We start from the raw sequence: 24498 nt of genomic DNA on the forward strand, positions 1-24498 counted from the left end.
TTTCATCTAATCTCTTTCTACTCATCCTTAAGGCTTCACCTGAAATGCTGCTTTCTTAGTAAGGGTTATCCTGACTCCTAGCTACATGAAGTCCCTCCCCCCACCCCCCGTTAAGCCATCTTATAAGTTCTGTTTACTTTCCTTCGCTTCCCTTCAAATACAATGATCGTCATATTGTAATTATGTCATTGTGGATTCAAAAATGGGAGGTCTGTTTTATCCAAATTGTAAATCGATTGAGGGCAGAAGCTATGGCTGTTATTCTCAACCATATGTCAACTAGCATTATGCCTGGCACATAGAAAGTATTCAAGAAATTTGCCTAGAGTAACACAAATGCACAAATCTCTTCCAGTGGATCACTCTCTGTATTAAACAAACAATATTGAGGGGCGCCTGGGTGGCTCAGTCGGTTGAGCGACCGACTTCGGCCCAGGTCATGATCTCACGGTTCGTGAGTTCGAGCCCCGCGTCGGGCTCTGTGCTGACAGCTCGGAGCCCAGAGCCTGCTTCAGATTCTGGGTCTCCCTCTCTCTCTGCCCCTCCCCCACGCGTGCTCTGTCTGTCTCTGTCTCAGAACTACATAAACGTTAAAAAAAATAATGATAATAAAAAGAATAAACAAGCAATATTGAATCAAAAAGGTTTTTTGGGGTTTTCTTTGCAACCTGACAACAAAACTAAGTGCAATCGCTTTTTGAAAAATACACTATCTTTACAGACAACCTCTTCCTGATTTGTAGAGTAGAAATGTCTCCATTCTCGGCTTTTCATTGGCTGAGTGAGGTGACCTGCTAACAGGCTCACTGCTTCCGTAGCAGAAAATGTAAAAAGTGGCAGGGCCAAGAAGAAAGAAAGAAAGAAAGAAAGAAAGAAAGAAAGAAAGAAAGAAAGAAAGAAAGAAAGAAAGAAAGAAAATGTGGAGGGGAAGGGCAGTCAAAGGGCCCTTGCTACTCAAAGATGCCAAGAATAAATTTGCAATCAGAGGCTGTGTAACATAAGAGATGGGGGAGAGGCTCTAGTTTTATTGTAAAGAGCAAAATTCTTTATTTTTTTATTTTTCTTTAATATATGAAATTTATTGTCAAATTGGTTTCCGTACAACACCCAGTGCTCATCCCAAAAGACGCCCTCTTCAATACCCATCACCCACCCTGCCCTCCTGCCCACCGCCCATCAACCCTCAGTTTGTTCTCAGTTAAGAGCGAAATTCTTTAAAGATGGCTACACGAATAGTCAGTGCTCAAAGATGGTAGAAATGCCAACACTTGCTTCTCGTTCAGGCTACGTGCCTACAGAATCATTTCTCCAGGCGGGGAAGATAGAGGAATCTTATTTCTCTATCTTCCAGTGTATCTCTCACCCAATCCCTGATTGCTCAAAGGGGTTAACCCTGTACCTGACAACACACTACAAATCACTTTCACAGCATTGTCAATAGATACCTCCATTTCATTCTTGGTGGTGGTCTGAAAAAAAAAAAAAAGAAGGGGGAAAAAAGAAAAGCTCAAGGTATTAACAATTCATAAAAAAAAAACAATTAATACCAATGTCCGTGGAAAAATAAATGACAGAAATCACCACAGCAGCGCGTTTCTTCCTTATCCCTTCAACTGACAGGGGCCCAACCAAGATATGTGAACAACCTGGGCAGCCATATACTTTGATGCACCTTTGCTAGGTAAATATATCTTCAATATTTATTTAGAGAAGAGGCTGAGAATTGCATGGGGTGGGACCAGGGAACGCAGAAGGGGGCAGGAAACAGGCATGACTTCAAGGATGCTCAACAGCACGGCCATTGCCATGAGCATTTCAGCTCTGGCCCTGAAGTTGTGCGTCCTACACAGAAGCCCTGTGAGTCATAGGATCCCCCCTCGCTTCTCCCCGCGGATCAGCCTATTTCTATGGGATCTCGGCCCCACCCCCAAAGTTGTTTAAGGAATCCTTCACTTACAGACAGTGCTCTCTTCGAAAGCAGCCATGATAATTTGTTATCCAATTTTACACACAGAGAAACTGGAGTTCACAGGCCCATATAATTTTCAGAAACAGCTGGGTCTACGTCTTGTCAAGGAATAGAACAAAAAAAAATCACAACGTACAATCCTATGGAAGTATGGACTGGCACAGGCCAAAGAGCTGAATGATTTAAATGAGTTGTCGCTGTTGTTTTAATCAGTCCCTGAAGTCCTTCTTCATTCAGTCACTTTGGCAAGAGTCAAGCACGACTTTTGAAACTACAACTCATTGCACAAATGTAAGTATCACCGCTGTTCTCTTGGCGAAGAAGGTTACAGGTAAATCTCCTGAAATCCCAGGGGTAAAGAAATGCTCTCACAAGATCCGCTTGTAAAAAATGAAATCAATGGACTCAGGCATCTGATTTCTTTGTATTTACTTAGAGCAACAGACAAGAAGAAAACTGGGCTTTGGATTTATTTATATTAAGCCTCCGCCACAGGGAGGCAAAAGAAGAAGGAATACAATGTAATTTGATGGTGGGTGTATTTGCAAGCAACCGAGTCCAAAAAAGAAAGACTATGCTGACCAACTCTCACAGTTTACTTTTTAAAGTTGTGGGGAAAAGAGATGGCCAAACTTTCTATTTTGGTAAATTTTTGTTCTAAAAAAAAAAAAAATCAAATTAAAAATAACAATATCCAATCATCTCTAAATGAGTCCAACTAAAAACACCGCCAAAGGACTTACAACGTTTTTTAAAAGCCTTATTCTCGCGATGCCTTCCTTGGCCCTGAAAATAATGGTTTCAAATGACTTAGTCGGAGTTTGACTCCTTCGCTGCCTTTCTACATGTACATTTTGAAATGCTTCCTTATGGGAAAGCCATCACATGGTTAGCTTTCATCATTTATGAAATCTCTCTACTTCGTGCATCTCAAACAGGCATGTTCTGTTTCCAGTAACAGGGGAAGCTTTCCAATAAGGAAAATTCCTTGCTAAAAGACAGGTTTAAAACATAGCTGAATGTGTTTTTAAAATACATAACTGCGTTCCCAAGGGAGAAAGGGAAGTCAGATGCCAGAAACAAGGGAAAGAGTGAAAGGCGGACCTGGAGACATGTGAGCTGCCCCAGGGGCGGCCCTAAGTGGGGCAGAACACTAGTGTTTAGTCGCTAGTAGAATACCCCTAATGACATCCGTATTTGTACCTACCGTAATCTTCACATAGCTGCAAGCATTTGACTAATCTATTACGTCTTCAAGTGAGGATGAAGTCACGAATGAAATCTCCATCGTCTTAGAATCGGGGCACTGTATTTTCGAAGCACGCATGTGCAGAGCCTACAGTATCAACGATTGCTGTTTCAGAACGGAAAAGAAGGAGTCGCAAAAATAGTTCATCGGATCATATGACATGGCTGATACTGGCAGAGAAAGGCGTCCAGTCCACGACTGAAGTCGAGCAGGAAGGAGACAGGCCAGAATGTGGGCCACGCCAGTGCAGTCCGAGGTTCCGCCACCTCTCGGACCATCAGCTGGTTCACACTTCCAAAAATGATCACCTCCTGCTCTGTCTGTGACGCTGACAGTTTCTACATCTTTGTCTGCTTTGGGTTGTTATATAAGTCCTGGTTCCGTTCCGTAAGCTTGCGGTGTGCCAGGCCCCAGAAAGGAAGTCAGGGGAGAGGCTAAAAATTCCTTCCATATTTATTTGTGTGGAATCTTCATTTTTCAAGTATATACCAGATGTAAAGAAGTTTTCTTGCTCTAGTGCCATCTGTCATCTTAGAGTTAGGATCAATTCACATGATATCCTTTTAAAAAAAGGTAGTAAGAGGGCCAGGTTTTATATATTTTCTCTGTTATAACCAATCGTGTTTAACCTCTCAACCTATGGTTTTCTTGTCTATAAAGTGGAACTTAGGCCATGCCTAGCTACATAAGTTCATGGTAAAGATCAAATAAAATAAAGTCTGTCAAGTGTTTCGAAATGCCAAGGTACTGCCTTATGATCAGGGAAATTTATACAGCCAGGTTGGAATATCATGGTGGTAGAAAAACCAGAGAGAACACCAGAGTGGGCCAAAGTGAGGAATTCAAGTTTGATTCCAAAAGGAATATTTATTTAGGACGTACAAAAGGGTTTGATGAAGTCACAAACACAGCCACCATACTTAAGGATAATGACAGGCACTTTCTTCGATGCGTATCTAAGGATATTCTTAGAAAATATTCCCGAGATCCAACACTCGCCCAGGTTTACATGCAGAGTAATATCACCCGTGGCGCTGACGTTTGCCTCGAGGTTCTATGGCAGCCAGATATCCCTCAGTACACCTGTACTTCCTCTACCCCATGGAGAGAAAAAAGGAGAGTCAAGCCTTTCATGTGGGCAGGCCCCGAGCCAAGACCTTTAAGGTCTTAGGATGACTTGCAAAATTCTTTTTCATTTTTTAAAAATAACGTATTGTCAAGTTAGCTAACATACAGTGTATACAATGTAGTCTTGGCTTCAGGAGTAGATTTCCGGGATTCATCCCTTGCATACAACACCCAGGGCTCATCCCAAAAAGAGCCCTCTGCAATGCCCATCCCCCCCCTCCCGCATCCCCCCCATTGACCCTCCATTTGTTCTCTGTATTTAAGAGTCTCTTATGGTTTTATTGAAATACTTCCCCACATAGCAATCCCCTGAACAAATATTTCCCGTATTGAAAAGAAAATTGAGTGGCTATTGCAGTCCCGTCTTTCTTACTGTGCGTGACAGGCCTGGAACTTGCTCGGGAATATTTCTCCACACGAACTTTGGCATCCAAATGTAATTTTTAAATTCTGAGTGACACACACACACACATCCACTCTTCTCTTTGTGATAGTCTTACCTGACCCTCTGGGAAAAATGGGTGACGATCTCCTTGTAAGCTCTTAGGCAGGAAAGACATAGTGGCCGCAAACTTTTTAAAAATTAACCCCACGTGTACTTCCAACGATAGGTAAAATGCAGTTGGTGCAGCCAAACATATTTTTGCTGGACCCAACTACGGAATATAAATTTACTTCGGGCTCCTGGGTGACTCAGTCGGTTGGGCTTCCGACTTCAGCTCATGTCATGATCTCACAGTTCCTGAGTTCGAGCCCCGCATCAGGCTCTGTGCTGACAGCTCGGAGCCTGGAGCCTGCTTCGGATTCTGTGTCTCCCTCTCTCTCTGCCACTCCCCCACTCGTGTTCTGTCTTCTCTCTCTTCTCTCAAAAATACATACACGTTAAAAAATTTTTTTCAAATACATGTATTTCAAAGATCACAGTTGAAAAGATCAGAGAATTGTGGAACCAAACAGAACTAAATGAACTACAATTCCAAGGGCAGAGAGCTTCCCTGAGGTGAGCTGTCTCTCACGGACTGTTTTCTTCATTCACAGATCCTAGGCACAGTCTGAAGGCCAGACCCGGCCCATGTACAAGGACCACAGGAGGGACAGAAACCAGCCAAGCTATTGGCATCCATGCAAAGGACCAGAGCGACTTGAAATGAAAATCTCCCCAAATGCTCAGCCAAGTTTCTTCATGGTACTGTTGTTGAATTCCAAGGCTGAGCTCCAGGCTGAGAAACTTCTGGAAGGTAAACTAAGATCTCCAGTAATTACCATAGTAACTGGGAGAGACTGGCTCAGAATCAGGGCTGGTGTCCCCAGGATGTTCACCAAGTTTGGAAATACGTAGTGCGTGGCAAGACGCAAAAGTTGTCTCTCGGGGGGTCTCAGTCAAAAGTGCGGGAGAGACAGGCCCAAGGAAAAAAGACAGAACTAGAGAACTAAAGCGAAACCAAACCAGAACTAAAACCTCTATGGTCCTGATCCAGTTTAGTCCCTACAGACTGAGCTGACCACCTCCTCCCCTCATCGGCCTCACAGGGAAAAGCGCAGCCCTGTCTGCTAGAAGTAGAATCACGCAAAACCTCCGACTCTGGCTTCGTACATAACACCTGGCATCTGATAACAAATTACTAACATGGAAAGAGACAGAAAAACATGAGCAATAACCAAATGGAACAAATGATACAAGTGGATACGAAGATAAAGTGGATATTGCTGTTAGCATCCAAAGACTTTGATAAAATAATCAATAGGTTTAAAAAATTGGAAGAAAATACGGACAAAAGCGATGAAACGATGTGACATTTGATCAAACATTAGAATCCATTAAAAAATATATATTCTAAGACTGAAAACTACAATACCCAAAACTAAGACGTCACTGGATAAACACAGCAGAAGATTCACTAAATGGTCCCAAAGACAGATGAGCATAAAATATTCGACTAAAGCACAAGAGAATAAAATAATACACATTATCAATCACGTGCAGGTCATAGGGCAAAACCCTACATCCTTATTATTAGAATTAACTGAAGACAAAGAAGGAGGAGGAGAAGGATGAGGGGTGGGGGAGGGGGGGGGAAGAAGAAGAAAGGGAATAAAAGACCAGGGCAGAAAAAAATATATAAGGAAAACACGATCAAGAATTTTCCAAAATTCTTTTTTTTTTTTTTTAATTTTTTTTCAACGTTTATTTATTTTTGGGACAAAGAGAGACGGAGCATAAACGGGGGAGGGGCAGAGAGAGAGGGAGACACAGAATCAGAAACAGGCTCCAGGCTCTGAGCCATCAGCCCAGAGCCTGACGCGGGGCTCGAACTCACAGACCGCGAGATCGTGACCTGGCTGAAGTCGGACGCTTAACCGACTGCGCCACCCAGGCGCCCCAAGAATTTTCCAAAATTCTTAAAGCAACCTTCATATTCAAGAATCTCAGCTAGCCCCAAAATACAAAAGAAAATCATAACCAGGCATATCACAAACCGCTAAAGACAAAAGATTCGCCCTGATTCTGATAGGATAGTCAGTATGCCATAATCTTAATTTTAAACCCAAGTAGAATGTGCTATGAATTATTTTTTAATACTGCTTAAAGGGGAATTAACTTCCATAACTTCAAAACAAGACCAAGTGAGAGACACATAAACGTGTTTATTGTCTGAAGCTTTGAGCTTCTTTGCAAAATAATAGACACCATTTGTTTCCCTATAATCGAGATAAAACCAATTTCCAGAAGAACCTCCATGCCTGATCAATATGAGTAAATTGGAAAGTGATTCCAAAGAAGCAATTAGGAATGTTAGCTCTTAACTCTTCCTTCATGCATTTGCTTTAGAAAGCTTGGCTGAAAGGTGCCTGGGTCGCTCCGTCAGAAGAGCCCGATTCTTGATTTTAACTCAGGTCATGATCTCATGATTCCTGAGATGGAGCCCTGTGTTGGCTGCTGCTCTGAGAGCACAATGCCTGCTCGGGATTTTCTCTCTCCCTCTGTCTCTGCCCCTCCCCTGTGCTTGCTCGCTCTCCCTCAAAATAAATAAATAAACATTAAAAAAAAAAAAAAAAAAAAAAAAAACCATGGCTGAGGTCGTTCAGGACACTGGAATCACGGGAATTAGACAAACTGAAGGTGGAATCAGAGGTAAAGAGTCGACATTTGTTGAGCCCTTAGTAGGTGCTGGGCATTATTTTAAACTCTTTCCGAGATCATCATGCATGAGAAGTGAGCTTCACATAGATCATACGTGGACATGAAAATGAGCTCATTCATAACCTGACCTTCCATAGTGTAAACTGTTCCAGACAGTCTGATGTTTTCAGTTCTGCTTCCCCTCCTTTTTCGTCCTATTTAGGGGTAAACACACATTCTAGCTGTTGGTTTCTGGATTTTGTCTGGAGGGTCGCAGACCCCAATGGGATCACCCTGGGCTCCCACTGAGTCCTTTCTCACAGACCAAGCCTGGTCTCCTCTCTCCCCCCCCCCCCCCACACACACACCCTCCTCTCAGAAACTTCCAGCCCCTCTCCCTTCCTCACATTACACCACCCCCTCCCCAACCACAAGCGGGCTGTGACATGGGATATCGTGCCCTGGCTTTTCTCTTCCCATCCAGCACACATATCCATTTCCTCCTGAATTTTTTTCTGCTAATCACTTCGGGAAACAGGAACAATTAAAATCATAAACATGAAGGATTTTAAGAACCCATGATATACCTGTTGCAGAATTTCCTGAACCACTCTTTTCTCTGCATCTGAAATTGTAAGTCAGCTCGGTTGGGATTCTGCTCCTCACCATCCGTCACTGAATTTCCTTCTAGGCCATATCCTTTGATTAAATTAAACCCTGCCCGTGTCATGAAAACATCTGGTGTCTCAGCTCTCAGCGCTCAGTTCACAATTTGGAGGTCCCCCAGAAGACTTCTCCTCTCTGATTCTACAAGCTATTTCCTCCATAATGTGGGACTCTCCAAGGTGAATGATCCATCAGCATTCAGTCCCTCCCATCCCCTGTCCCCTTGGAGGACAAAGAAAAGACAACATTTGGAACTAAAAGGTTCTCAAATTTTGTTCTAGCCTCTTCAGACGGACTCACGGACCATCTACCATTAAGTAGACCTACACAAGAAAAAATCGTGCCATTAGTAAGCCATTCCTAATTTTCAAACAAACTATGCCCATCTCTCCCCACCTCACCGAGTTGAGTCATTATCTTTCCAAGCTAGACACATAGGAATTATCTTTTCCTCTTTATCGTTTTCCTTTGATATCTGGTGATTATTGATTCCATTCTAAGTTTTACAGAGTCACTCTTTCCTCATGACTCAGTCTTCTTTTTTTTTTTTTCTTTCTTGCTGAAGGTATGTATTTGCTCATTATATGTAGTCATTCTGAAAACATCTTGGAAGACGCCAGTTGGTGTTTGAAAGATTTACTTTCTACGCTGCTCTCTAATCTTAAGGATGTTAAGGATTGCTCCTTGTGTTGTTTCAGGTTAATATTTATTTGTCATGTCTTAAAGAACTTTAAGAGAATTTTACTTCCCGTAAGATAGAGGTTTTCCGGCATTTCCTGCTGAACTTTTTCTAAACACAATTAAACAGGAAAAGCAGGATTAATTTACATGCACCTTCCTCCACTCTTGCCGCTTTGATTCGTATCATTTTAGCGCCAAAGCAAGTGCATGGAGTAGAGTTAGCAGCTAGCAGCTCTCAGCGCTACCTACCTGCTCTCCCCATTCCTGCGTCTACCTAAAGAGCACATGACTCCCATTGCTGGGAGACGTCAAGACTCAGAAAGGAAGTTGAAAATTATGTAAGAAATGAGCTGAATGACCTCCATTTCCTTGTCTATGGAGTAAATAACTTGCGGTTTTCTGAAACTGGGAGCGTATCTTAGAGTTCAAGCAAGCTTGTCAGCGAATGGTCCTAAGGCTCACAAAAATGTGCACACGGGGTTTTACAGACACCAAATCAAATAACTTAAAATGAAGCAAAACCAAAACAGAGCCAACGCGTGTCTGCTCACAGCCTACGGTACTCCAGTCCCAGAACTGCACACACAGTGGTCTTTCTTCTACCACGTACTATAAATTCTGTAACGTTAAATAGTTCAGTGGTTAGGCAGGTTGTTTGAGTTGCCTGTATTGACTTTTAGAATATCTCTACACTCAATTTTGACCACTTCAAAGAAAGACATGGGTTATGGGTTGTGTCCTGGAACTCCAGAACAACCCAGGACCTAGCAAGGACATTGTCCATCGTGTCTCATCTTTTGCATGTTCCTAAGAAGGTTGGGATGGGCACTCAGACAGTAAAAACACTATGAGGATGGAGGTGGGACAGGCAGAAACACACACTCTGGCATGGGGAAAAGAAACAAGCTAAACTGGAAGATCTTAGCAGTCCACAGATCATTGGGAGTAAGAGGAAATCGGCTCAGACATACACCAACTTGTCAATTTTTATTTCCCTTTCTAGTAAAACATTAACTGATTATCCAAAGCTCCCCCGCCCCCTGTGCCCAACAGTTAGTGGAAGGAAGAGTCCCAACTAGGATAAGAACATGAGGCCATTAAGTCCACTGCCCATTGGACGTGTGCCTAGCTCACAAACCCTTACCACTAGGATCCTCTGTGCACACTCGTGATCTCCTACTTTTTTTTTTCCTCAAAATATTTGCCAGAATAAACTTTTAAAAAATAAGCCATATAATAAAGCACTTTCACTCCTCTCCTCAAATCACCCAGTGGAACTCAATATCACAAAGAGAAAAAGCCAAGGTCCTTATGGTAGCCTCCAGGGTCATCCACCATCAGATGAGCCTACACCTTCACCTAACCCCTCCTCTGACCTTAACACCAGTCATCTCAGATCTTGCCTCCTCCAGGACCCCTTTGTCACTCCATTCCAACCATGCGGGGCTCCCTTCTGCCTCAGTGCCTTTACACTCATTTTCCTGCTATTCCCCCAGATGTTGCTGTGACTTGTTCTCTCCCTTCCTTTAAGTCAAATATTACCTTCCCAGTGAGGCCTTGCTGACCATCTTATCTAAACTTAGAAAATATGATTCCCCAAACTCCTTATCTCCTCCATCCAACTCTGCCTTTCCTACATCTTCCTTATCACATTCTTACATCTTGTAGAATACGATTTTTTTGTCTCCTTCGCCAGAATGTAAGTTCTACAAAGTGAAGTGGTTTTCTCCTTTCGCTCACTGCTGAATGCCTGCATCAAAAATAATGCTTAGTACACAGAAAGACTCAAGAACTATTTATAAAACAAATGGGTAAAACAGAGAGACAATTAACACTTTCTTCACACTTCATGTCGTCACTGACTGGCTTTCTTATCTTAGACAGGTAACTGATATCTTACCTAACTAACTAGCTTTCTGACTTTAACCAAGTAATTACTCTGAGCCATTGTTTTCTCATTTGAAGATAAATGTTAGTCCCTATGGGAATCACCGGAGATAATATATTATAAAAGCACTCCAAAAAGTATTAAATGCTGTATAACTTAAAGTTGTGGTTAGAAAACTTATTGATCTGGTTAGCAACTTCTCATAAATGAACAATACAGCTCATCCAAAAGAAATAGCATATATCTGTATATAAATAAATACAGACACCATATCTATATCTGTACCTATCTACATCCATGTATCTGTATATCTATGTATTGTATCTAACTACATGGAGAGAGAGAGAGACTTCATCCATGATGAAGTTGGAGAATAGATTTGTGTAATGACCGTTGTCCGCCCAATTAGGGAGTTAATAAAGAAATGGAAAGAAATGGAATAAAACAAGTACAAAGCCCAATACTAGACTTAATTAAGGTTCTGTCTTTTAATTTAGTGACTGCAATTATTATGGCTTCCTGTTGTAAAACAAATTATTTGGCAGAATACAAGTTCCTTGGGGACCAGGAATTTTGAAACGTTCATCAGTATATCCCCCGGGTCTAATAGAAAGTTGTTTGCTCAATGCTTGAGCAAATGAGTAACTAGCAGAAGCAACGAAAAACTGCAGCAGAAAAACAGGGCAATTGCACAATAAGGACGGGCTGGGACCAGAAGTTGAATTGCGTATCAAAAGGCCATCTCTTTCTTGACTTGTGACGTTAAGGATGAGTGGGCATTTTTGAAAAGGTACATGATGTTTCTGTTGCAGTTGAGCACAAGTCACCATAGGCTCAGGGTGTTCTAGACACAGAAAGCCAAGAGTGGGTGGGAGAGAAGTGGGGGGTGGGGGGTGGGGGGCAGTAATAAACCATCAGGGTACTTCATAATTACAGTTTGATCCAGCAAATCCTAAGGGTTGGTATTTCATTGCCTACTTAATCATATAAAAATCCTCACGGGCATTCGACCTGACCTGCTCAACCTGAACTTTAAGTCACAAAAGGGAAAAGGTGGGGGGGGGTTGTAGAAGGAGAAACTTCATATGGCTGCCTTTAAAAATAAAACCAAACAAAAATAAAGACTACTTAAAATTCACCTACGAATATTGACATTTCTAAAACAAAACAAAACAAAACAACTCAGCTTTAAAGCGACGGGATAGAGGGTGGAAGTGAGACCAGTATTCTCTTTTGATCTTTGCACGGCCCCAACTTTATTTTAATAATGTGTCCAAAGACTGATTCAACCTCTCTCTCACTTTAATAAAGGTTCGCTAGTGGATTAGGAGAGATTTGAAACTGAGCCCAGCGGAGTCAGCAGAGACAAGTTCCAAACAGCCACTCAGCGCATTCTGAAAAGTACCGAGCTAGCAACCTGGAAAGGATCCACCAGTAAAATTTGGTTGTACTTGTGTATGTGGAGCCCCACTGGACTGACAAAACGTCCACTTCTAGATGGACACGAGGGGCAGCGTTACCCGAAATGAACAAAGCAAAGATCATTGTGCTCAATGGGAGTCCATTCCAACATTAACACGGCCCATCAGCATGGAAAATAACAAAGGAGAAGACTGACAGTCCAGCGTATGTTATGATGATGACAAGAAGCATGAAGGCCATCTATAGACCAGGAAGAGATAACTCACCAAGAGCCCAACCATGCTGGCATGCTCATCTCAGACATCTAGCCTCCACAACTGTGAGAAATAAACATTTGTTGTTGAAGCCACCCAATCTGTAATTTGTTGAATCGGCCCACGCTCGGGCAGATAGATACATGGACAGACAGACAGACAAATTTTTTTCCAGGCATGCCTCTTTACCCCCAAACACTTCAGAGTGTACTTCCCAGGTGAAGGCATATTCCCTCACGTGACCACTGTACAGTTAATCAACTTCCTAAGTTTAGACCGATACGGCAATTTTACAGAATCTGCCAACTCTAATCTAATTTTGTTGGTCGACCTCATAATGTCTTTATGGAGATTTTTCCCTCCAGGTCAGAACTGGGGCGCCTTTGTTGTCGTTGCTTACGTATTACGCCAAGTCTTTGGTGAACGCACGGACATCCCTTTTCAGGACTTGTAAGAACAGCCCTTGTAATCTCTCCCATATCTACCCTCTGTTTCATTCTTGTCCCTCCTTTTTGTCACAGGACTCGAACAGAGAAGGCAGTGATGACCTTAGACCCAGGCAAACTGGGCTCCGTCTGAGTTCCTGTGCTTCAAGGGATCTTAAGCTCCCTGTGCATTCCACGAAATTCTCTAAGACTCCCTACTCCCACCGCTCTGGTGCTGGGGCCTGGCTGCGCAGGTTCCCTGAGCTTGGATGGGGGCCAGCATGCGATCCGTCTTCTTTTGGACCCTTTAGCGTTCTCTCCAACCCTCTACCTTGTGCTGGGGAGCAGGTTGGGGGACCCGATGCCCTGAAGAGCTTCCAGACTTGTGCCTGTGGGGTCCTCCAGGGGCTGGGGCCCTCTGGGGCCCTGGGGCTGGGCTCCAGTTCCAGAAAAGCAGCCTGGCGAGATGCTTTTCTGCTAGCGATTTCGATTCTGCTAACAGGCCCAGGATTGTTTCCATGGGGTGGCGTGAGACCGGGCTGCTGGAGTGGTGCTAACACCCTGAGATTGATGATCCTCATTCGCTTGGATATGGGAAGAGCTCAGGACCCTGCGCCCCAACAGCCCACAGCCAACCCCCCGAGTCTGAGCTGCATCTGTGGTCTCTTGCATCCTCGGCCACCCATCGTGCCCCCTGGGGATGCTGGCCTACAGCACCCGAAATAGCAAGTGTCATTTACCCTGTGCATCCCCCTCCCCCACTGCTGGCACCCCATCCCTCTGCAGGCTCGCACCACATGTGATACCGTCCTTGGGAGTGACCCCACCTCTCTCCTCCAAGGGCTTTCGACACTGTTGCTCTGCAACATCATTAGGCCTTTCCCTTCGCGTCCGCTCTGGCCTCAGTTGACGTGGTGACTTTGTGCTCTCCCATATGAAGCTGAGTCAAACAAGGGTCAGGGATTCCTCGCATGAATAGGATCACTGTTCTGGCTCTACCTACAGATCCCTCCCCTCCCCACCACACTGGTGACGGTGAGCAGAAACCAGGGGTGCAGTCGACGCCGAAAAAGATCACATTTTAGGAATGCTGTGATTATAGCCTGAGAAGTTCAAGGGAAGAGGCAGATGGAAACTGGGTTGTTCTATATTTACGCCATGAAATTCCGAATGATAAATTTAACATGCCCATAAAATAAATTATTGCTCACGTTTCCCTGTACACTCTGTGCATTTGTGGTCACCTTCAAAGAAGCCCAGGCACGACAGTTGAAAGCCATCGGAAGCTACTCACAGGACAGCAAAATGGATGGTGCAGCATCATGAATAACGATGTAACCAGCACGAAACAAATGGCATTAGGGCCTTTCGGAGCCCAGAACAGCTGCATTGTTTCAATCCAGACAGGTTCTGACGAGCTACAGGACTTGAATAATAACAGTGTCGTTACCTTTTTCTCACAGTGGGAGATGTGAAATTACTCGGTAACAGCACATTTGACAACAAAGAATATGAAGCGGTGGTTCCTGCACCTAAACCGAAAGAAACGATACCTGAATAGTATGAAGAATCAAGGGCTCCGATCTCGCAATAAACAAATACGCTGGCATGTCTTCTCAATCATTCTATATCGTTAACGATAAACCAACGTGCTTCATAGTGTTCGTGAATTTTTCAAAGTATTTTTCAACGAAGATGATTCTATACTCAAGAGCTCCACCAAAAAAAATTGTTTTTAGCCGGCCTCCCACACACTCTAGGGGCGGCCTTGAAGCCAGAGGTGGGGTGTAGGCAACCTTTACGTTCCAGGCCTAAAAAGCGCATCACAGAGGATAATATCACAGTGATGACTCTGAGTTTTTCTTCTTTTTAGTTTATTTTACTGATTTATGTAACGTTAATTTGTTTTTGACAAAGAGAGACACAGAGCGCAACCAGAGAGGGGCAGGGAGAGAGGGAGACACAGAACCCAAAGGAGGCTCCAGGCTCTGAGCCGTCAGCCAGAGCCCGAGGGAGAGCTCAACCCCACAAACCGTGAGATCGTGACCTGAGCCGAAGTCGGATGCTTAACCCACTGAGCCACCCAGGTACCCCAACTCTGAGTTTTTCTGATGGCTTGGCCAATTTCCACTTCGTTTTAAGAATCATGGGAGATAGAAAAATTACAAAGGAAGAATTTGCCTGCCACGGAAGTCTTAGGTTTCTGTAGGAGACAGAAATGCCAGTTGAAGCTTGAGGCCAACACAGGAGGGACTCTGGCTTCAGCTTCAAAGGCCACATAAATTCTCCTTGACCAAAGAAGAAAGAATAGGGGAAATATGGCTTTGCAGTTGTACAACTTGAGGAAATCGCATACGAGGGACAGGCTACCAATCTCACTAGAGAATGAAATGTGCGTTATAACATTACCGCAAGCTAAGGACTATTAAGTACAATCGCCAGTAAAAAGGTTTCCCTGGCAATGTCTAGGGAATCACAATGGTTTTATTCACCATTAAAGCAAAACTTGGAGAAGTCCATCCGGTCGAGTGCTAGTTCCGGCCCGTTAGCAACTGCCTCCTTTTCCCTCCACTCCATTTGTACCTACACAGATGACATATTCCTTGGGCACGGAGTCCACTGAAACGAGAAGTCAGCCGAAGGCAGGATGACTCTTCCTCACCCACAACAACCCTTGCACACTCAGAAATGCTAGCCAATACATGGATTCTTCCACCATGGGCTCCAAGTTATGCCCTTCTTTGCTTGGTCACAATTACGCCAGTTAGTATCTCCACTCATTTCCCCGAAGAGTGGAGAGAAATGCACAACCCCAGAGCAGCAGGTACGTGACCCAACTGCTACTTCCTTTCTTTCAGAGTCCTTTGCCAAGATCGGACTACGCTAGCTGTGTTCCCATCCCCTCGGGAAAAATCCCAGGAGCAAAGAAGATCAACTTTGCAACAGAACTCTAATCTCAGCCATGACTGGGAGCCACAAATAATTTCCCCCAAAAGGTATATGCAATGATTCCAACATTTAGAAAAGCCCCGTGATGTTATCTTTCCTTTATTTAGTAAAGCATACTCTCCTCGAGGGTTACTAATCTCTTTAGGTCTGTCCCTACGTTGGTGGTGAAAACCTGACAGATGATGCGACTGCTTTGGGCAGACTTCAGACACGACAGAGCGAAGAAAAAAATTAAAGAAAATAAGGAGTATGGGGCAAGGAAACTGTCGGTGGGAGAGAGGAAAAGTCAAACTAGAAGAAAAAGAGAAGCATCTGATAGGAGGCTATGGGGCATCACCAGCAATGGCCCATCCATCAGTTAGAGGCCACTGAGGCATGGTTATCTGCAAGGCATCACACACACACACACACACACACACACACACACATAACACATATACATATATAAATGTAATATGTATATAATGAGAGGGGTTATGTCTATATATTTAAAGGCACAGGCTGTGTCGTGAAATTGAATTCGCTAAAGAGGATTGCCTGTCTTGCTCAACACATACGTGAAATGTCAAGTCCAATTGTTACGAATGAGTACTATTTTCCCCTCTTGCTTTTCATCATCCCCCCCCCTTAAATAACAGTGCAGTCTGTGATGCAATGAAACTGAAGCCTGGGATCCCCTAGCACAATATCCATTGTTCCGGCAATTTGAGTACAATAATAATTGTGCCAAATGTCGCAACACAGACGCCACACAGGAGACTCTGAATGCAGCGTTGCCGTTTGGCCTTCACAAAAACTTCAGTACACGAGCTTTCCTTGCTCCAATCATTTTTCTGAAATTTGTAATAGCTGCCATTTAGTGAGTGTTTATGACGCCCCAGCATATCTTAAGGTACTTTAAATGTATTAATTTATGAAAACTTTGCGACAGTCCTACTCTCACTTTGCAGATGAAGAGACCCAAGTGTCACAGCTCGTAACTGATGAAGCGCAGGGTGTATTCAAAGATACTTTTGAACTCTCAGACACTTGAAAACATTAAATAAATCAGCCTTATCTAGAAAAAAAAACTGACTTCTTGATTTGCTTCTACTTACAACCTCAGCAATTAACGTCGTTCATCCACAAAATAACTTCTCCACTCTCCTGATTTTTAGAGTACTCTGTTCCCCTGTGTAGGGGCCAAAGGCAGGCCACCCCAAGATGGGCCACCTTGGCACAACATTATTTTGAATTAAAAACCATCAAAACCCAGTGGATGCAGGAAAACCTTAACCTGCCCCTCAACTAATGCACCAGGAAGAGAGCTCTTAACAGAGACTTCCCTCTACCTAAGAAACTGATTTGCATAATAGGCCAAACTTTGCTTTCCAAACACCTCCTCTGTCACTTCCCCACTAAACATCTTTCTCTGATTTGTATCCTTAGACTTCCACCCCTCCCTTAGCTCATATAGGCTTTGTGTTGCCTCACTGCCTTTGGAATTTCCATGTCTGCGTGGATTTCCCTGTGTGGACTCTGTCTCGTGTCAATTTGATTCTTAGTTCAGCTAGAAGGACGTTGAAAGGCAGAGTGAATTCTTCTTCCCTGACACCTGGATCTGGAAAAAGCTGCATATCCGTCCAGGAAGTAAATAACTTGCAGAATCTATTCAAACTGTCACAGATAACTTCGTGATTGTTAAGAATCCACAATATCCTCAGAACTGGGCAGAATGGAAAAGAATATTTTTTTCCTGTGCCATCTTCTAAAAAAGACAGAGTGCCCCAAAGAAAAATCAGCAGAATTCTCTTCCACTGTGTCAGGTGGCAAATCAAACGCTGAGGTATGTCCATCTCGACATGCGGTGTTTCATTTTTCATCTTGGACCCCAAAACGAAAGCCAGCAGAAGAGACCATTCCCTAAGCCAAGTAGCCCCATGCTACTTTTATAGAGGGGCGGGTGGGGGGTGGGGTGCCGTATCTAATCAATTCTGGGAAACATAATGGAAACTAATCCCACAAAATGGTACCTCTGGGTCAGCATCACTTTTCCATCTCACCATCTTTAATTACCTAGGTAACTCATGCTTTTATAATATAATTATGTGCTAATGTCACATTTGCGCACAAACTTCACCCAGGCAGTAAAATGGGCATAAATCAATTATAGCAGCCTGAAAAACCAAAGACCTAGCTCTTAGGTAACTACCCCTATGCTTATGTAGAAAAGTTTCCCCTCCCTTTTTAGTTTGTCTCCAAGGCTAATAGTCTACGTCCAAAAAAAATGGACCATCCCGTCATTTCCATGCCCGTTGTTATTGCTAAGGAGAGCTCTAAGTCTGCACAGTAGTGTTCAAATAAATGTGGAAATATTTCAACATTAATAATCAACCTTTGGTAGGGTTTTGAGTTTGCGAAGCACTGCTTCCCATGTTCTTCTCCAACACAACCCTCCAAACAACACTGTGAAAGTTCAAGCCACGTTATCACCAGCACTTTCCGCATATGAAAATTCAGAGCTGAGAGAGAGGAGACAACAGACGACATCGGTCACGGGCTAGGAGATCCCAACCTTAAGACCCAAACCCAGGTTCCCTGAGGCTGAAATGATTAACAAAATCCACTTTGCCACGAACCGGTCCATACTCACACAAATTTTATTAAACAGAAATGTGGAAAATATTCCAAGGGCGGACTGTAAGTGTTCCCCTGAGGTAGTTTCTATATAAATCCAAGCTACCCCACAGCTTACCATCACATAAAAGACAAAAGCGCCAAACCAGACTCGAGACGAAAACCAACAGAGCTGTTTTTACTGGCCACATGTATAAAAGGCAAGAGGAGGAAAAAAGGCAGATCAAATGACAAAGAACTTTCTAAATCTGTCGCTTAGTAACATATTGCCAAATTCTTGGTGTTTTTATCCCAAGATGTTTAAATTCTGCTTTCCACTATTGAAGGCTTCATACCTTCTGTCTGTCTGTCTCTCTCTCTCTCTCTCTCTCTCTCTCTCCCTCTCTCTCCTACCTTTTTTGGGCATGATGGGAGAATGATCGTCTTGTTGATTACCATATATATATATATATATATATATATATATATAAAATTCAGAAGAGTAAAGAGAACTGTTTTCTTTGACATTTTCTGTTTTCCTCCTATTTTTACCAATTTTCGAGGGATGGCATCGTCTCATGAAGACGCAGAGCCCTGCAGAGCCAGATAAAACACAAAGGACATGACTTCTGCCTGGAGAGATGCATATACACACACAAAAACCCACCCGGAGCTTCTTCCCTCTCTGTATCTGCATTTCAAGCCACCTATAAAACATTTGTGGGTGGCTGGCCGTTCACTCCAAAACCATATTTAACCTTCTGAAGTCACATTTAGCTGACAGAGCTTTGGCGTCTGTTGCCTAGAAAACAGATCAATATACTCGCTATTTTGAAGGGCATCAAATTCTCCCCGTCAGGAGCCGGAAGGCTGTGGGGCCAGAGGCAGCCGGCAGGGATCAAGCTTCCCTGAGCTGGCCCCCCTCCCCAACCCTGATGGAACAGAACTTTTCTGAGGCTCCCTCCCCCTCCCCCACCGCCCCCCTCCTCACCCACACTGCTCCCCTGGCAGAGGCCAGAGATGGGGTGCTTTTGCTGGGTAGTCAGAAATCATCAACCTGACCAAGAAATCGTGGCCAAAGTCCAAACATATCACAGTTTACGGGTGGTCAGAGCAATCCCAGCAGTACCCCCCATGGTTAAAGCTCTGGGGGTTCTGAAATGTCAGCAGGTAGAACACTTCAGTAGCTGCTCACTCCTGTACCATCTAAATCCTCGACCACACCGTCGGGCAAGATTACAGGAGATTCTCCCCTGCCAGAGTATGTGCTTCCGAAACAGTAATAATAAACTTTTCAAATAATAAACACGGAGGCAACTGGGTGGCTTAGCCGGTTAAGCGTGGGACTTCAGCTCAGGTCACGATCCTACCGTTCCTGAGTTCAAGCCCCATATAGGGCTGTCTCTCTCTCTCAAATATAAATAAAGATTAAAAAAAAAAAAAGAAAACTAGTGCTCGCTTCGGCAGCACATACGCTAAAAAATTAAAAGTAAAATAATAAACAGACATCTTATCAGAAAAAAATAAGATGCCTAAAACTCACCTCTAACTCAACATTCTTCCTAGTTATAGCTGTATCTCGAATAGCACGTACAAACGAAAAGTATCTTGCTTCTATTTAAATGGAGGCATTGCAATCCAAGACTGAGATGCTTCCAAGTACCGCCAAAAACTGAACTCCAGTTGATTTTAAAGGATCTCACTGTGAAATCTGAGTAGATTTCATCAGGGCCTTCGGATGTGTTTCTAAGTTGCGTGTCCCAAAGGCCGTGCCATACACAACGATGAGTAAAATGACCATGTGTGAGGAAAACGTACAATCGCACACTGTTAGGGACTGAATTGTGTCCCCCAAACATCATACGTTAAAGCCCTAACCCTTGGTTCCTCAGAATGTGACTATATTTAGACACAGGGACTTTAAAAAAGTAAGGAGAAATGGGGTCATATGGGTGCTTCCCAATCCCATCTGACTGGTGTCCTTAAAAGAGGAGATTAGTACCCAGACACCCATGGAGGAAAGATCGTGTGAAACACAGAGAGAAGGCGATCTACATGCCGAGGAGAGAGGCCTCAGCAGAAACTTCCCTGACGACGCCTTGATCTCAAGTGTCTAGCATCTAAAAATGTGGAAAAATTAAATTCTGTTGTTTAAGCCACTCTGTTTGTGGCATTTGTTAAGGCAACCCTGACAAATTAATAGCATACACTGGAATTTGAATCTTTTTCTTAGAGTGAACATGCTGACTCAATTCTAGACACTTCTTCAGTAGAGTTGAAAAGCAATCCAACAAACTAAATTTCTCATATAAATAAAACACACCACATCCCACTTCTAATTCATCCAAAATGCTCTAGAACCTACCTTCAAACATCATCTAGTACCTTACCGCTGCTCACCACACCCATTGCTGCAATACTAATCCAAGCCATTATCTCTCACCTAGATTATAGACTCTCTATGGATCTGATATAGTCCCCCCCAAAACGTACTCAAAACACATGACCCTTTGAAAACATGTCAGATCACTTCTGACCAATACCCTGCAATGACTCCCTAATTCCTTCCAAAGAAAAGCCAAAGCCCCTGTAAATGGTCACCATGACCTACTTGAGGTGACCCCAATTAGAGTTCTCCCTCATCCCCGTGATCTAGCACAGTGGATGCCCTCAACCACACTTTTGCTCTAACTTCTCCCTCTGTCTGGAAGCCTCTCCTCCAGGTATCCGCAGAACTAAATCCCTCACCTCCTTCAACTTTTTGCTCAAATTACCTGGGTTCCATGAAGCTTTCCCAGACCACCCTATTCAAAATTAGAACTACTTTTGTCTTCTCTCCTCCACTATCCTACTCTACTGTTTCCCCTTTCTATAGGTTTAGTGTCTTCTGGAATATCATAGAAATTACTAATGGAATTAGTTCATTTGGTTCACTCATGTATTTCAAATTACCTGAAACCATGCCTGACCCATAGTAGGGGCTCAATAAATATTTGATTAATGAATGTTGAATGAACAATTAATTGGATATAGAAGCTAGAATTTTCTTTTCAAGCTCTATAACTTTTCAAACATTCTCCAATTGAGAGACCCTTACCAATACAATCCATTGTGAATGTTAAAAATTTCCTTTTTTTTTTTCTTGCCATTCTTCATATTGATTTACTTCTCCAAGAAAATCCTGAAAGGAATAAAAGAAATTTCAATCGTTGTCTTTCCACTGCACTTTTTGGGAAGACAAAATGGACAATAGGCCCTTAACGCATGTGAACTTAAAATTTTTCAGGGACTCCTGGGCTAAGTCTGTTAAGTGTCCAACTCTTGATTTTGGCTCGGGTCGTGATCTCATGGTTCGTGAGATCAAGCCCCCAGTGGGGCTCTGTGCTGACAGTGTCGAGTCTGTTTGGGAGTCTCTCTCTGCCCCTCCCCCACTCAAACACGACCACTCTTTCGTGCTCGCTCTCTCAAAACAGACCAAATTAAGCTTTTTTTTCTTTTTCAATTGTGCATGAATCCTTGTGTATGTGTATGTGCATGCGCTGCTTGAATGGTCTCATAAGTTGTGACAGCAAGTCAGGGAAAGACAAGTGAGAGATCCAAATTTCAACTGGATATCATCTCAAACATCCATCAAATATACAAAGTATTAATACTATAAAAGAAAACAAAATCACATCAAGATTTAAAAGATTTTATCACTTAATAGAATTTACACTTTTAAATACCTTGAGATTCCATCAAGTTCAATGGTCTTAAGAAACTGAAGGAAAATATATTTATAGATCTTATGAGCCAAAGAAACGTAAAGTTCCATCAAGTGATCAACCTGGATCGAATCTAAAGACTTCTGTGAATCAAGAGAAAAATTAAGGCATGGATATACGACTTGAAGCCAGAGGTGTAGGCTCTAGGACCAAAGAGACCTACCCTTTTGAAGTTTTAAAGCCCATGACATAAGAAATGTAACACAGGGTCCCATGGGCCACTTGTAGGAAGGAACGGTTTGCAGATATTAACTGGAAAACATGAATTTTAACGACATGAATTTGAAAATACCAGTATTACTATAAAAACATGAAAAGAGGAGTAAAATAGCAGTCCTCAGACTTGAGCCCGCAGCAAATTTACATGAGGGCTTGCTATAATACAGATTTCTGGGTCTCGCCTCTGGTCTCCCATTCAGTAAGTCCTGGGTACGGCTGCAGAATCTGCATTTCTGATAAGCTCCCAGGTGATGCTGATGCTACCGGTCCAGGGATCACACTTGGAGAACCAGCGGAATAAGCAATTAAGATAGTTCTGTGTTCAATTAACTTGGAAAATGGGAATCATAAATTGTCTTGAGTTGTGAAGGAAAAGGTACTTGTTGTTGGTGCCTGTTTGTAAAGGCGGTCTTCTCTACTCCCATAAAGGAGTATTCCTCTACAAGGGATGTTCCAAATTCCCAAGCCCGTTGGGTAGAGGCCATCACCTCCCTTGAGGGTAGGAAGGCATCCATGCCAACACCCTCCCCTTTCCTATCGCTGGGGCATCCTCTTTACAAAGTGGCTGCTGAACAGGACACGTGTTAGAAGTAAACCGTGGCGAACAGGTTCCTGGCTGGTTGCAGAGAGTCAGATTCTAGCAACATTCCTGGTTTGAGACAAAACATTCCGGTCCTTACTGGATGATTCCCATCCTAGAAGAGACGTTGGCCCAGAGAAAGCTACGCCGGAGGTGTTCAGAGGCAAAAGAAGCCGGCTTCGGGCCCCTACAGTTCCGGCTGCTTTGCATGTGGGGGGCCTTGGGACCCTGGTCCTGTGTGGCTACAGCTGGCTGTCCATCTCTCTGGCCTCAGTGCAATTTGTGGATAGGGTAATGGGGCAGTAGGATGGCCAAACCTAAGTGATTGTGTTTTCTTTCTTCTTCTTCTTCTTCTCCTTCTTCTTCTTCTTCTTCTTCCTTCCTTTTTTTTTTTTTTTTTTAACCAGCTACTGACGGTTGACAAAGACATTAAGGGCAGAAAATTGTAGACTTCCCTTTCAATCCCAGCAGCAATGCATACAGAGAAAAAGGTATTTTATGACAACTACAGATAGCTATCAAATAATCATACTTACTTAACTTGAACAATGAGCCTGCCATATTTACTATGGATTCCCAATAGTTGCCATTCCTTGCTTGTCCTTCTTAGGTCCTTCTTTTCTTCTAATAAAGTTTATTATTTAGCGTTATGAAATACTGAGATTTACATTATTTACTCTCTAAGTAAATTTTTAATTAAAAAAATTAATCTAATATTCTGTTTAGTAGCTAATATTTTGGGGAAGTAGAAAAACAAAGAATAACATTACCATAAGCCTGGAAAAATTATGAGGCATATTCCGATAACTTCCTTCTTTTATAGGTAATCTAGCTTCTGTGTAAAGCTTGATTTTTTTTTTTAAGATAAACATGCCTGGTAATCAATCTCTGAATTAAGCAGAGAATAATGAGCTTCTGTGTCTACAAAAGGTGCTCAACCAAGTCTTCAACATAAGCAAGAGTTTTCCAAGGAAATAGTTATGAAAATAAGAGCCAGTGTTGCAAAAATGGCCAGCCAGATTACTGAAGGCGACCCTGATCTCAGATACGCTTCTGCATTGTCATATTCTGTGTGTCCGTTTTTAATTTAGCCAACACGGGATTCTGGAAATGGCGGGGGTAGCCCTCACACTGAATCATGGATTAATCCATCTGACCACAAAGGACCCGAGGGTGAGAGACATTTGCCGCCTTGCTCAGAGTGACACAGCAGGTTTGTATAACAGCCAGAGCTCTAAACTCCTATCTAGGTTCCTTCCTGAATTTGCAAAGTATCTCCCATTCCTGAGGATAGATAACCCGCGAAATGTTTGCCGCTGTAGAACCTGACTCTCAACCACCTCGGTAACCAGCTCTTTTCCTCATTAAGAGAAAAGTGGGCTGGAGGAAGAGCATGGAAGGAAGATTTCTACCAGTCTGTCTCCAGTTCCCAGGGCAGAAAAGCCTGTATCGTTTTATCATTATTTTCTAGATTTCCAGGCAATAGGTTATAAACTTGATAACGTCAGTGTGCTTTGTATTTCAGTAATATCCATGATCCCTCTGCTCCTTTCACCTTTCAAATTGAGTCTTTTCCAGCTACAAGCAA

General features: G+C 43.1%; 1 long non-coding RNA gene across 1 annotated transcript in view; it reads right to left on the bottom strand.

Annotated features, from left to right (window-relative positions):
- Positions 1–1557: 1557 nt before the first annotated feature.
- The window catches only part of LOC115525158, a 33405-nt gene continuing 10464 nt past the window's right edge, over positions 1558–24498 (bottom strand). The window contains exon 4 of the long non-coding RNA XR_003972307.1: positions 1558–3741. This is a non-coding gene — a long non-coding RNA (uncharacterized LOC115525158). The remainder of the gene's footprint in view (positions 3742–24498) is intronic.

Source organism: Lynx canadensis, chromosome A1, assembly GCF_007474595.2.
Source record: "Lynx canadensis isolate LIC74 chromosome A1, mLynCan4.pri.v2, whole genome shotgun sequence".
In the NCBI taxonomy this organism is placed as follows: domain Eukaryota; kingdom Metazoa; phylum Chordata; class Mammalia; order Carnivora; family Felidae; genus Lynx; species Lynx canadensis.